The sequence below is a fragment of the Macaca nemestrina genome, chromosome 11 (genome assembly GCF_043159975.1).
Source record: "Macaca nemestrina isolate mMacNem1 chromosome 11, mMacNem.hap1, whole genome shotgun sequence".
Classification (NCBI taxonomy): domain Eukaryota; kingdom Metazoa; phylum Chordata; class Mammalia; order Primates; family Cercopithecidae; genus Macaca; species Macaca nemestrina.
Genome location: NC_092135.1, coordinates 44,374,689 through 44,388,194, shown reverse-complemented (window position 1 = coordinate 44,388,194; position 13,506 = coordinate 44,374,689).

Below are 13,506 nucleotides of genomic sequence, written 5' to 3'. Positions count from 1 at the left end.
ACATTTAGCTTGACTCTAATGTATTTCTGTGATCTCTCCTCATTAATGGATTCTGTTCATACGCCGATTGTTAAAGGGAGTGTGATTGCATTTCAAGAAAACAATGATGCTTCCCCAAAAGAAGTATGATATTGTTAGGGTTTCAGAAGGTAAAAAGCAGTTACTTTTTTCAGCTTCTACATTAGCTGTTCTCTGCTCTTAAAAAGTTTTGCAGGAAGTGAATTAATGTAATAGTTTTTACAGTCTGTATAGTATAAAATAGACTCAGATTAAGCTAGCAGACTTGTTATTTGACAGTTTATAAAATATTTTAGTATCTTTTTGGCAGTAGCAGTTTGAATGTTGGCAAATGTACACATTGCTTGCAGTTTCAAAACCTTGTAATGAGTATTTTCCACTGTAATAGCAGAGAGCTGAAATTTGGATAAACCACTTAGACTTGTGAACTCTGACATGCATGGTAACAATGTCTTTGTAAAAGAATTTTGTCAAGTATTGGAGCTCCTACTAATAGCACATCCATCTTTCTGCACACCATAAATCTTAAGAAAATTTCTATTACTCTGCAATTTGTCTGGCTTATGCTATTTATTAGCCATTTTATTCTGCTGCTTTAAGAAGTAATGTGATGTTCATTTTATTGCTGGTTCAATAAATTGTTAATTATAATGCAGTGATTGCAGCTGACGTGATTTAAAAGCCGCATTAGCACTATAGCATTAAGTTTTAACTATTTTACCCTTCAATTCCCTGTTTATACAATAGTAAAAGGAAAATAGCCTTGGACTAATTTAAAAAATGAAGGTACTTATATCTATTGATCACACGACACATTAGAAACTTTTTAAATAAAGGTCACACTTTTAAGAAAGACGGAAACATGGGTGAATAATACATAAAGGAACACTTATGAGAAAAGTATGTGCTTCTAAGGTAGAATGCAAGTGAAGTTAGCCATATCTATGTATTTAATATTATAGTTCTTGTATGAACTATTAAATAGGAAGGCACAGAGGTCACGCTAATTTTGTAAATATTTTTCTTCCAGAATTAAAAAAAAAAGAAATGATACTAGAAACTATGCTAGGTGACTTATGAAGAACATTTTTAAATTTTATACCCAAATGGTCAAACATGAAGCAACATAAACACTCCTCCTCCTCTGTTTCTTTCCAGGCTCAAACTAACCTAGAACTTTCTCACTTACCTAAAATATGTGCATACCCGTCTCATAGTATATATTCTTAGAGATCTATTAAATCACACTTTTCTGAACAAGAAAAGTGTGGTGCTCACAGTAGCATCTATGTAAGCAGCTAATTATGTACTGCTCAATATAATTTCAGAGTGCAAATTCTGCCTTTTGTCCACTGACTTCAGCTCATCGAAATTAAGGATTTTGTACCAAGCTTGTTGCCCTCTCTCTCAGAATTTTGCAAAACTTCAGACCTAGTGTAAACTCTTCAAATAAATGCTGGCTGCTTCCAGAACATTCTTCTAATGCTGAATTTGAACATTTTGAGTGTTGGATGATCTATGATATACAGCGTCTGTTACACTGGTGAGTGAGTGGCTGGTGCACATGTAAAATAAACCTGACTTTCTATAAATTTTGGAATTCAGCTGACAAAACAGGGAAAAAAGCATGTAGGCAATGATTTGGATTGCTTTATGCTCCCATTCTCTTGCCCTGAGCAACTGTTTGAATTTGGGCAAATCAATAAATTGTTTTATGATTTGGTTTTAACTTTGTGATATTTTACTCTACAGACACATGTTGAGAATCTTTCATGTACCAGGCATTTTACTACATAGCAGGGGTAAATTTTAGATACCTTTGCAGAGTTTACTTTTTAGTATGGGATGGGCAACATTCCTTCGATTTTTTTCCTCCTGTAATTAAGTGTTAATCGAACAATTTATAAATTATTATTGTGTGGTTTCTTTAGCATTGAAGTTTCTTCCTTCCTTCTCTTATTTAAAAATATGTAACATGGATGTAATCCATAAGTGCTTGTTTAAATGGAGAATTTTATAATTAAATATTTTATAGTACCATAGAATATTAGAGACAAAAAAAAATTTAAGGCCACTTAGTAATTCTACTACAGCAAGAAAATTTGAAGTTTCAAATCATACAGATCATTTGGCCCCACTTCTAAAATTCTCATTTAATAGCTTAGGTGGGGCCCTGGAATCTGTACAGATCAATGGATATAAGAGTAAAAGTTTGCTTTTATCACTAATAAGGCCATAATGCCTTTATTTGCAATTTACGGTTGTTTTCCACAGCTGGCTATTTTAAAAGTTGCTTTGTCCAAAGTGTTCCTTTTTTAGTTGATATATTGCAAAGTGTTCATTTTTTAGTTGAGAAATTGTGCCCCAGGCTACAGAGTCTAAATGTCTTGCCTAGGGACATGTATAATTAGAGGCTTCATTAGAAGAATTAAAGTATTTTATCTGTTAATCCAGTGGTCTCTTTCCTATATAAACTTAGCCTCTATTTTAAATAATTATGTTGTTTTACTGACTTACTTAGGTTATTTCCTCCAATCTCTTTTTACTTTTGAATTTAAGGAAATTGCTTTTGTTCACAAAGAGGAAATGTCTGGTAACACTCTCTGTTTAAGCATTTCGTTGTATACGTGACTACTAAAGAAAAAAATCTTGTCTATTTTTGAATTTCTAACATATCTGTTTTCTCTGGGCCTGCATATGCATAAAGCAATTGGTGCTCATTCCTATCTCTTTTTCTTTTTTTTTTTTTTTTTTTTTTTTGAGAGGGAGTCTTGCTGTGTTGCCCAGGCTGGAGTGCAGTGGTGCGATTTTGGCTCACCGCAAGCTCCGGTTCCTGGGTTCACGCCATTCTCCTGCCTCAGCCTCCAGAGTAGCTGGGACTACAGGCGCCTGACAGCACGCCTGGCTAATTTTTTGTAGTTTTAGTAGAGACGGAGTTTCACCATGTTAGCCAGGATGGTCTTGCTCTCCTGATCTCGTGATCCGCCCGCCTCAGCCGCCCAAAGTGCTGGGATACAGGCGTGAACCACTGCGCCCGGCCTCTCTCTCTTTGAAAGAAGAAACTTTCATTCCTCTCAAAGGGAAGGTGTATTTCATTTTCAGTAGGGCGTTACTCTTTATAAAGAATCAGTCTCTGAAGATTCTGTATTACAACAATGTAGATTCAATCTTAACATTTATTTTCTTAAAATTTCTTTTCTAATAGCCCACTTTAAAAACTCAGCCAACCATCTGATAACTTGAATCTTTACATTGATTTAGAAAACCTTTTATTTAGACAATCTTTTAGTTGTATATTTAATATGCAATCAGACTTCATTTGTGTTTTTCTACCTCTACTCAGGCTTTTCTGTTCACAACATGAGAATTGGTCAAGTTATAATATTTTCAATGTATTGCCTATGCAGCACTGGGAAAAGGAGACCAGAAGAATGAATAAAGAAAAGAACCTCCTCTCCTCCATCGCTTGCTCACAACACAAATCTGAGTTTTAGAATCTGTTTATTCACGTATGGTCCCATTTAACGTGGCCAGTACACAAGCAGATTATACAACTGGCACAACATTGAAAGAAATGCCCAGGGTTAACGTGTGTTAAGATTGTAGACATTTAATTCTAAAACAAATTGTACACAATGCCGGCAAGCAAGAACACTTCAGAATTTTTTAATATATCATTTCCAGTAAAATGTTTAACTTATATTAAGACTTAAATGTCTGAAATACTCAGAAATATGCATAGATTTCTTTTCTTTCATTAGTCCATTTCAGAAGTTTTTAACCATAGAGGCACATCTCAGACTGATTTACTCAGATCCTGTATGGGTGTGTTACTGTACCAAACAGAGGGTCGCGCTGCTATTTCTTGTGGCCCAATAACGAGATGCAGATGAACTGGGGCAGAAGAGAGCTTTTATTTCTGTAACTGGTTACAGGGAGAAGGCCTGGAAATTATGACCTGACCAACTCAAAATTACAAAGTTTTCCAGAGCTTATATACCTTCTAAGCTATGTGTCTATATGTAAGTGTGCATTCATCTGAAGACATAAGTGATTAACTTCTTTTAATCTATAACTAAGGTCTGAGCCCTGAAGACCTTCTTCTGGTGCCTCAGTAAATTTACTTAATCTAAATGGGTCCAGGTGCTGGAGTGATTACCCTTATCTTGTCTTCTGCTAAATCATGGAGGTTTGGGGAGTTCCTTTAGACCCCCAATAAACTTGTTTGTGGAGGCCTGGGGAGTTTCTTCAGACCCACAATAAAACTTGTTTAATCCTAAATGAGTCCGGTTAGGAATTCCTTTGTTATTTTGTCATGCTTTAAGGCCCAGGAAAGGCCTAGGCAAAACCCTTGATGGGCTTTTGTTACATCCCAGCCTTTGTATGAGTTTACTGGCTTTTAATATTTAACTAAACCACTCAATTGGTACTGAAACAGTTGTTATGGAGGCCTGCATTAGTGAGTCCTGACACAGGTGGGTCCCAAGTGACCATAATTTTTTAAAGTTTCCAGTTTATACCAATAGACTATTAGACTAGAAAACCACTAACTTACTAATTATTTTAGGACATCACCCTACAACTTCACCAGATTAGAATCTCCTTTCTTCTCTTGTACAGAAAGTTAGATAACAGAGAATTTTAGAAGAATTGTGACGCATGAAGGTCCTGAGTGTTGTAAAATACTAAAGGAGCTATTTATCAAGAAATGATCATCTTTAATATCACAAATAGCAGTTCTGTGCACTACTTAAACCCTATTCAAAATATGTCCCTTTGAGATGGACTTTAGGAAAATGATGGGTAATATATGTTTCTGAATTACTATAAATAGGCTTAAAAATTGTCTAGCTTTCCTTAGGTCGACTAAAGGCCATGCTTGCTGTGGAGAAGGGAAGGTGTGCCTCAAATCTATAGTAGCCAATGTCCTATTGCTATTCAGTTGGTCTGTACATAGGATTCACTCTGATTTCTATTTTTTTCTGTATTTTAACTTTATTTTTCTGTTTATGATTTCCTCCCCTCTCCTAGGTGTGACATGCATTATTTCACTGTTTCTGATCTCCAAATTTCCACCCTGAGTGTATTACCTCATTCCTCTTTCAAAACTGCATACACTTGTTTTCAGCTACTTAAGATATATACCTCATATGTTCTTATCTAAGCCCTCAGGATTCTAAGCCTTAGTGGAAGACTTGGTGGAAACTTCTTGGTATTGAGAGTATTATCATGTTCTCATAGGAACTATGACCATATCAGGGAATATTGACGCTGAATACATTATTTGCCTTACATGTTATCTAGTGGAAGCATTGGTTTTTAGAATGATCACTTTTTTTCCTTCTCCTACGTTATGTCTGTTTTGCTTGCTAGACTGCCATCTTAAAAATATTCAGCAGGCATTTATTTTCACTATTCAATTAGAAGATTTATTTTCCAAGAAAGACCATCTGAGTCCCAAATTTTGGTTATGTTGATAATTACTATATATTACTTTGATTATTACCCTTTCTCCCCAAATCTGCCTGTCAGCTATGCACATGCTCAAAATCTTTTCAGAACATTATTAGTTCACCTGTTCACTTGATAATAGCATTATATTAAGAAGCTATAGAAATCAAGAAAGACTTACTCATTCTTTCACTAGTATGACATTTCACCTCGATGTCTCAAAGCATCTCAACTTTAATGTGTTCCACCTTGAATCTGTGTTTTATAACCTTCCCTTCCTGAAATCTTTTCTTCTGTCTCTACCTTTGTAAATGGCATCAACATTTTCCCAGTTGCTCCTATAAGAAATACAGTAGTCATTCTTTATTCTCTCATATCTCATAGTCAATCCATCAGACAATCCTATATATTTTACATCCCAATTACATCTAATTTCAAGTACTTTCTTCATTTTCACACCCATAGATTTTTCTTTGATATTGTCATAACTTACATGTTATCTAACCAACTTAATTTCTTACCCTCTCTTCATTCATAATCCATTCTTTTTATAGAAACGAGAATGATGTTTTAAGATAATAAATAAGACTTATCTTTATTATTGTTTATTTATGTGTTCTACAATATTGTACACAAACTAGTCCACCTTTCATTGCTTATTTCATGTTGAGTCATCCCTCACCACCCCTCACTGCATGCCAACAAATTGTCTTCTGTTCTAAAACCTCACTGAGGTCTTTGCCAATTTAGCACCTTAGCAAATGCTGTTTCTTTTGCTTGAAATGTTTTTCCCCTTTACTCTTTTTAGCCAGCTGTTTCCATTCTTTTAGATAATTTTGACTTATGTGCATAGAATGGATCAGAGGAAGAACAAACTACAGGAAAAGAAATGATTATTTTTCCTGTTATGGGTGTTATTAGCAAAACTAAACTGATTAAGAATATATTCTAAAGCTAGACTTAATAGGATTTGACAAGAATTGAAGTTGTGAAAAAGAGAAAGAAAAGTATAAGGCATAATTTCAATTTTTTGGATGGAATACATTATAACAGTCACTGAAACCAGAAGGCCTAAAGGAAAAGATTTAGGTCATGTTAGTGGGCAGAGAGAGGCAGTAAGGACTTTTTCCAAACTCATTGTGAGGAAAACCAACATTCAATTTTGACATATTGGATGTGGGAGGTGTAGGTGATGGAGAATTCAAAGATGACTCTCATGTCTGGCTTCAGTAAGATGCCATGTTGTGAGGAAAATATTGAGCTTGGAGACACTGTAGGAGAAGCAGATCTGAGAGGAAATGATAAATCAGCCAGCTATGAAAACCCAGAATTACAAAGAGAGGTTAGGGTTAGCAATAGAAACATACATTTGAGAGTTGTCAGTTTACAGATAATAACTGAAGCCAAGGAAATAGGAAACACTATTTAGAATGTAAAGGTGCTTAGGATAAAAGCAGAGAAATTGAGGATAAAACCAGAGAAGCATCCAGCGAACAAGATTAAGGTATTACTCCAGAAATACTAGGATAGTGTCCCAAGGAGGTGGTATAAAAGAGGGTGGGGGAAAGAAGAAAAAAAGTGAGGGCTTCCCTTGAAGCAATTACACCCTAGATAGGTATTGAGAATTCACCACATAAGAGATTTGATGAAAGGGCTTTCTTTCTTATGATATGTGACAGATAACATTACTTTTTATGGGCCACAGTCTTGATAAGCTTAGTTTGCTCTAAGTGGAAATGCCCTACAAATTCTGAATTCTGGTGACCATATGGAGGCAAGGTATGATGAGCCTTAGTAGCTCATAAAAATGTTTATAAAAAGAACTGGCTGCTTAAATGAAATACCTTAAATAAAAAGACAGATTTTTGGGCCAGCTTTGTGCTAGATACTGGGCTTAAATAATAAGTAACTCAAACTTTCTATTTTTCAAGAGTCTAGTTTAATGAGAGGGGTTAGCAGATAACATTTATAAGCAATGAACTAAAAATACAATATAATAACTTTTGTAAAAAAGTTTTGAACAAACAGCTATTCAAATATATATGCTTAATTCTGCCTTTGATAGGGAAAAGCAAATTTTATAGCAGAGATAATATATTGGCTGGCATTCTGTGTAGTGAGATATACTCTTCTTTTGTGTTAAAGTGTTGCTTAACCTACAGAGATATTTCTTAATCTTTGGGGGTAACACACTCCTTTAAAATCTGTTTAAAATAATCCCTCTCTAGAGAAAGGAGACATATGCACCAATTCACAATATTTCAAATATTCACTAACTTCTTGGGCAAATATGGTATTTCAAAACTGAAGGTAAATATGATATTACAAAAACCAATGTGTGGTTCTAATTATTAACTAATTCTAGACTTTAAGGTCTAGAATATTACATAAGAATGACATCTGAATAGATACAATTTGCACTGTTCTTTTCTACATTTCTGACATTGCTTCCCTTTTATAATTTACACATCTCTTCAGGTTAATTTTCCAATAAGACCACTTGGAATATATCAAGACATTTTCCTGTTAGATGGAGATATATCTCCATTATTACATGAAGTCCAAACTTCTACATCTTGCTTTTATAGCTCACTATAATTTCCCCCTTTCCTATAATTCAAAGATTATTAAATTATGCTTGTCCCAATTCATTATCACTTTCATTGTAATTCATCAAACTGTTATTGAGCATCTATTCCATGCCAGGCAATATGCTGCTATTAGAAATTCAGTACAGAATAAAGCAAAAATTGTTCCTGGGCTCAGGAAATACATTTCTAATGAAAGATACACAAAGAATATGTTCCTGAGATAATCTAGGCAAATTGTTGTTCTTTAAATTTTCTTGATTCTGTGGTGTCACTCTGTGGGTGAAGTGAGTTCTAACATGGGCTGTCCCCATGTCCTTCCTTACATGTTTTCAAATTCTGAGCCATTCAAGTTTCTTCTCAATGTTTTAGGAAGTCTTCTTTGATCATCCCAGTTGGATCAAGGGCTTCTCTACATCCTAGAGCCTACACTGCTAGATGTTACTTATACCAATAACTACGGGACAAGTCAACATATTATAATTTTTCTAAAATTTATATTATAATGTATAATTATAACATATAAGGAGTGATATGGTTTGGCTGTTTTCCCACCCAAATCTTATCTTGAATTGTAATCTCCACAATCCCCACATGTTGAGGGAGGATTCTGGTGGGAGTTGATTGGGCATAGGGGCAGTTTCCCTAATGCTGTTCTCGGGATAGTGAGTGAGATCTGATGGTTTTATAAATGTCTGGCATTTCCCCTGCTTGCTCTTCTCTCCCCTGCTGCCATGTGAAGAAGGTGCCTGCTTCTCCTTCTGCCATGTTGTAAGTCTCCAGAGGTTTCCCAGCAAGTGGAACTGTGAGTCAATTAAACCTCTTTCCTTTACAAATTAACCAGTCTTGAGTATTTCTTTATATCAGGATGAGAACCAACTAATGTAGTTAAATGGTACCACAGAGAGTGGGGTACTGCTATATAGATACCTGAAAATGTGGAATTGACTTTGGAACTGGGTAACAGGCAGAGGTTGGGACAGTTTGGAGAGCTCAGAAGAATACAAGAAGATGTGGGAAAGTTTGGAATTTCATAGAGAGTTGTTGAATGATTCTGACCAAAATGCTGACAATAATGTGAACAATGACGTGTAGGCTGATGTGGTCTCAGATGGAAATGAGGAACTTATTGGGCACTGGAGTAAAGGTAACTTTTGCTGTGCTCTAGCAAAGAGACTGGCAGCATTTTGCCCCTGACTTAGAAATCTGTGGAACTTTGAACTTGAGAGAGAGATGACCTGAAATTGGAACTTACATTTAAAAGGGAAGCAGATCCTGAAAGTTTGGAAAATTTGAAGCCTGACAATGTGATAGAAAAGAAAAACCCATCTTTGGGGGAGAAATTCAAGCTGGCTGTAGATATTTGCATAAACAATCAGGAGCCAAATATTATTTGCCAAGACAATAGGGAAAAGTCTTCAGGGTATGTCAGAGATCTTGGCAGCAGCCCCTCCTATCACAGACCTGGAGGTCTAAGAGGGAAAAATTGTTCCATAGGCCAGGCCCAGGGCCTCCTGCTCTATGCAGCCTCAGGACTCAGTACACTGTGTCCTAGGTGCTCCAGCTCCAGCTGTGGCAAAAAGGGGCCAAGGTACTACTTGTGCCATTGCTTCAGAGGGTGCAAGTTCCAAGCTTTGGTAGTTTCCATGAGGTGTTGGGCTTGTGGGTTCACAGAAGTCAATAATTGATGTTTGGGAACCTCTGCCTAGATTTCAGAGGATGTATGGAAACATCTGGAGGTCTAGGAAGAAGTCTGCTGCAGGGCTGAAGCCCTCATGGAGAACCTCTTTTAGGACAGTGCAAAGGAGAAAAGTGGGGTCGAACCCCCTACACAGAGTCCCCACTGGGGCACTGTTTGGTGGACCTGTCAGAAGAGGGCCATCATCTTCCAGACCCCAGAATGATAGATCCACCAACAACTTGCACTGTGCACCTGGAAAAGCCACAAACACCCAATGCCAGCCATGAAAGTGTCTGGGCCAGGGAGCTGTACCCTGCAAAGCCACAGAAGCAGAGCTGCCCAAGGCTATGGGAGGCCACTCTTAGCATCAATGTGCCTTGGATGTGAGACGTGGAGTCAATGAAGATTATCTTGGAGCTTTAAGATTTAATGGCTACCCCGCTGGATTTCGAATTCACATGAGGCCCGTAGCCCCTTTGTTTTGGCTAATTTCTCCCATGTGGAGTGAGAGCATTTATCCAATGCCTGCACCCCCATTGTGTCTTGGAATGAACTAACTTGCTTTTGATTTTACAGACTCCTAGGTGGAAGGGACTTGTTTATCTCAGATGAGACTTTAGATGTGAAGTTTTTGGTTAATGGTGGAATCAGTTAAGACTTTGGGGGGTTGTTGGGAAGGCATGATTGTGTTTTGAAATGTGAGGACATGAGATTTGGAAGGGACTGAATCAGAATATATATGGTTTGGCTGTGTTCCTACCTAAATCTCATCTTGAATTGTAATTCCCATAATCCCCACATGTTGAGGAAGGATCCTGGTGGGAGGTGATTGGATCATGGGGGCAGTTTCCCGCATGCTGTACTCATGACAGTGAGTGAGTCCTCATGAGATCTGATGGTTTTATAAGCATCTGGCATGTCCTCTTCTTGCTCTTCTCTCTCTTGCCACCATATGAAGAAGGTGCATGCTTCACCTTCCACCATGAGGCTGAGGCTTCCCCAGCCACGTGGAACTGTGAGTCAATGAAACGTCTTTCCTTTACAGATTACCCAGTCCTGGGTATTTCTTTATAGTAGTGAGAGAAAGGACTAATACAAGGGGTAAAATAGCATTTTGCACTCCTGCACAATAACTATCCTAGGGCTTCAGACCAAAATATAAATAAATGAATTTGTGAAAGTGGGACAGTTACAGCTACGTTATGTTCAAAATCATGATCCAGAAACATTTCCACCAGAAAGTGAGTTATTTGAGGAGAGGCAGCATGACATCCATTTCTATTTTACCCATATAACCTGGTACAGATACATAAATATTGAATAAATGAATACATTAATTAATGTGTGAATGAATACTTCACTCTTTAAAAGATTATTCTAGGCTATAAGTTTCTGCTTAAATAGATTCCACCTGATGCTTCTGTGAAAATAAATATTTTCCCTTTAGGAACTTCTTGTTCTACTCATGACAAGTCTTTGGTGTTTTTAAAATAATCCTTCCAAATATAAGTCTTCCTACTTCTGTCCTTGGTTTATGAAGATCAGAGGAGTGCAATGGGTAGAAACTTTTGTTTTCTGGCCGTGGTTTAAGTCCATGGCAAAAATCCTCTTGGGCCAGCTGCAATCTAATCTGGTACCTCTAATATTTGTAACAAGACATTCACCACAAAGTAGTCTATTTTATAGAAAAAGTTAGTTGTGTATCTACTCCCCTGGATCTTTATATACCACTCTCTTTTCTTCTCTATATTATATAGAATCAGATATACAGTATGAAGAAAAATCCAGCTGTCTCATGAGATCACTAATGTGGTTTCTGTAGAAAACGTCTATCATTGTTATAATTCACTTTTTAAATATGTTTGTAAAGCAAGGAATTGCTGTTTCCTTGATATGTCCTCTCCTTCCTTGGAGAGGGAGATTGTGTGTGTGTGTGTGTGTGTGTGTGTGTGTGTGTGTGTGTGTGTTTATGCTTCTCTGTAGATACTTTGGGTGACTTTGCATATTTTTCTATGGAAAATCGATGTGGAGAAACATCTGGGAATATATATGGTTATCCAAATTGCTTCAGTGTACAAAATGAGAATGGGGAAGTTTTTAAGGATGAACTGTTGTAAGATTCCTGACCCTCTGTTTTTCTGTGCTGAAATGAAAAAGCACAAGATGTGAATATCTTGAAGTTCAGCCCTGCCAAGGTTGTCATTGTTCATTGGATAAACTATTTCTTCCAAAAGTGGGGGAAAATAATATTGATCCAGAAAAACCTGTAAATTGGACTCTAGCTCTTAATCAAGGAACCTATTTTAGAGAATTAAGGAGCATTGTTCCTTTTCATGTATTTTCTTCTGCCCAAAAGTGGAAACTAGGTACAAATGAAGAGTTGAGAGGGAAATGAAACAAAAATGAAGTTTACTAAATACAGATAAGAATGATATGCAGCAAAGGATAATAAAAAGTGACAGAAATGTATTTATTCAATAAATAATTATTAGGGAGGCAGTACTGGGTAGAAGCTAAGAGTGGAATCTCTACCCTCACGGTTCAAATTCTGACTTTACCGGTTACTAGATTATTGTGGACAAATGACTTCACCTGTCTGTGTCTTAATTTCTTTGGTGAAAGGCAATGCACTATCTAACTCATAAGTTTGTACTGAGGACTAAATGAGAAACTCTTTGAAAAGTCCATAAGGGTCAATGTGTTGAAGGGCAACAAAAGTTACATTATTATTTTATTTTAAGTAGAATAAGGAGCACACCAAACAAAATGTGAATAGTGTGATACATGAAAAATTTAAAAATACTTATACCAATGCCTAACATACAAGGTTTTGAGAAACTAAGGCACAATTTAAATGCTAGTAATGGCAATAAATATTATTCTAGGCAATATACTAGGGGTCATGAATATGTAATGATGAGTAGTAAGACAAATGCAATTCCTACTTTCATAGAGTTTGTAGTTTAGCAAGGAAGACATAATTTAAAAAGCAACATCATAAAATACACTGTTTTCTGGTATGAAAGCTATTAAGATAAATAGGGTGTGATCTGACTGGCCATAAAATAATGTGACTTCTAATTCTGTATTGCTCTATCCTTTGGATATATTTAAGGCAAAATTTTGTTATGAGCAAAACTTACGGCAATTTTGGAGCAATAAAAATATTTTACTTCAAACTATTTATTTTACAAAACTAAGGAGATAAGAACTGACTTATCCAATATTGCACAGTTGACAGAGGCCTAACATTATTCCTTTCATAGTAACATATAGCAGAAGTAAACTACCACTTTTTATAACCAATATTCAGAAGCATTTATAATTGAAGCTTTTATAAACTTGACACTTCCCTGGATTAAAGGCAGAAAGTTAAAAAGATTTCCCAACTTCCTAGAAACAAATGCTTCTCTAAGGTAAACAAAGATGACAGATGAAGAGCTATTTAAAGCGATGCATGAGTTAAATTGGTCATGGAATAGACACATACATAATTTGATTTCTATGAATTAAAAGTGATACCCTATAAAATGTTGTACCTTTATGAAAATGCCTTAAGGATAGAGTTGATAGAATTGACACACTACTCATAATAATATGTAAAACATTAGTAGGGACAACAATTAGCATTCTGACTTGCTTTACTGTAAGAAAGAAAGAGAGAGAGAGGACTTAAGTATTGTCATAGTCATTATAAATAGTAGGATAGATGATATTGCTAAGTTCTTATGTATTGAAATGATTATGTATAGGAGCCATTTCTAAATT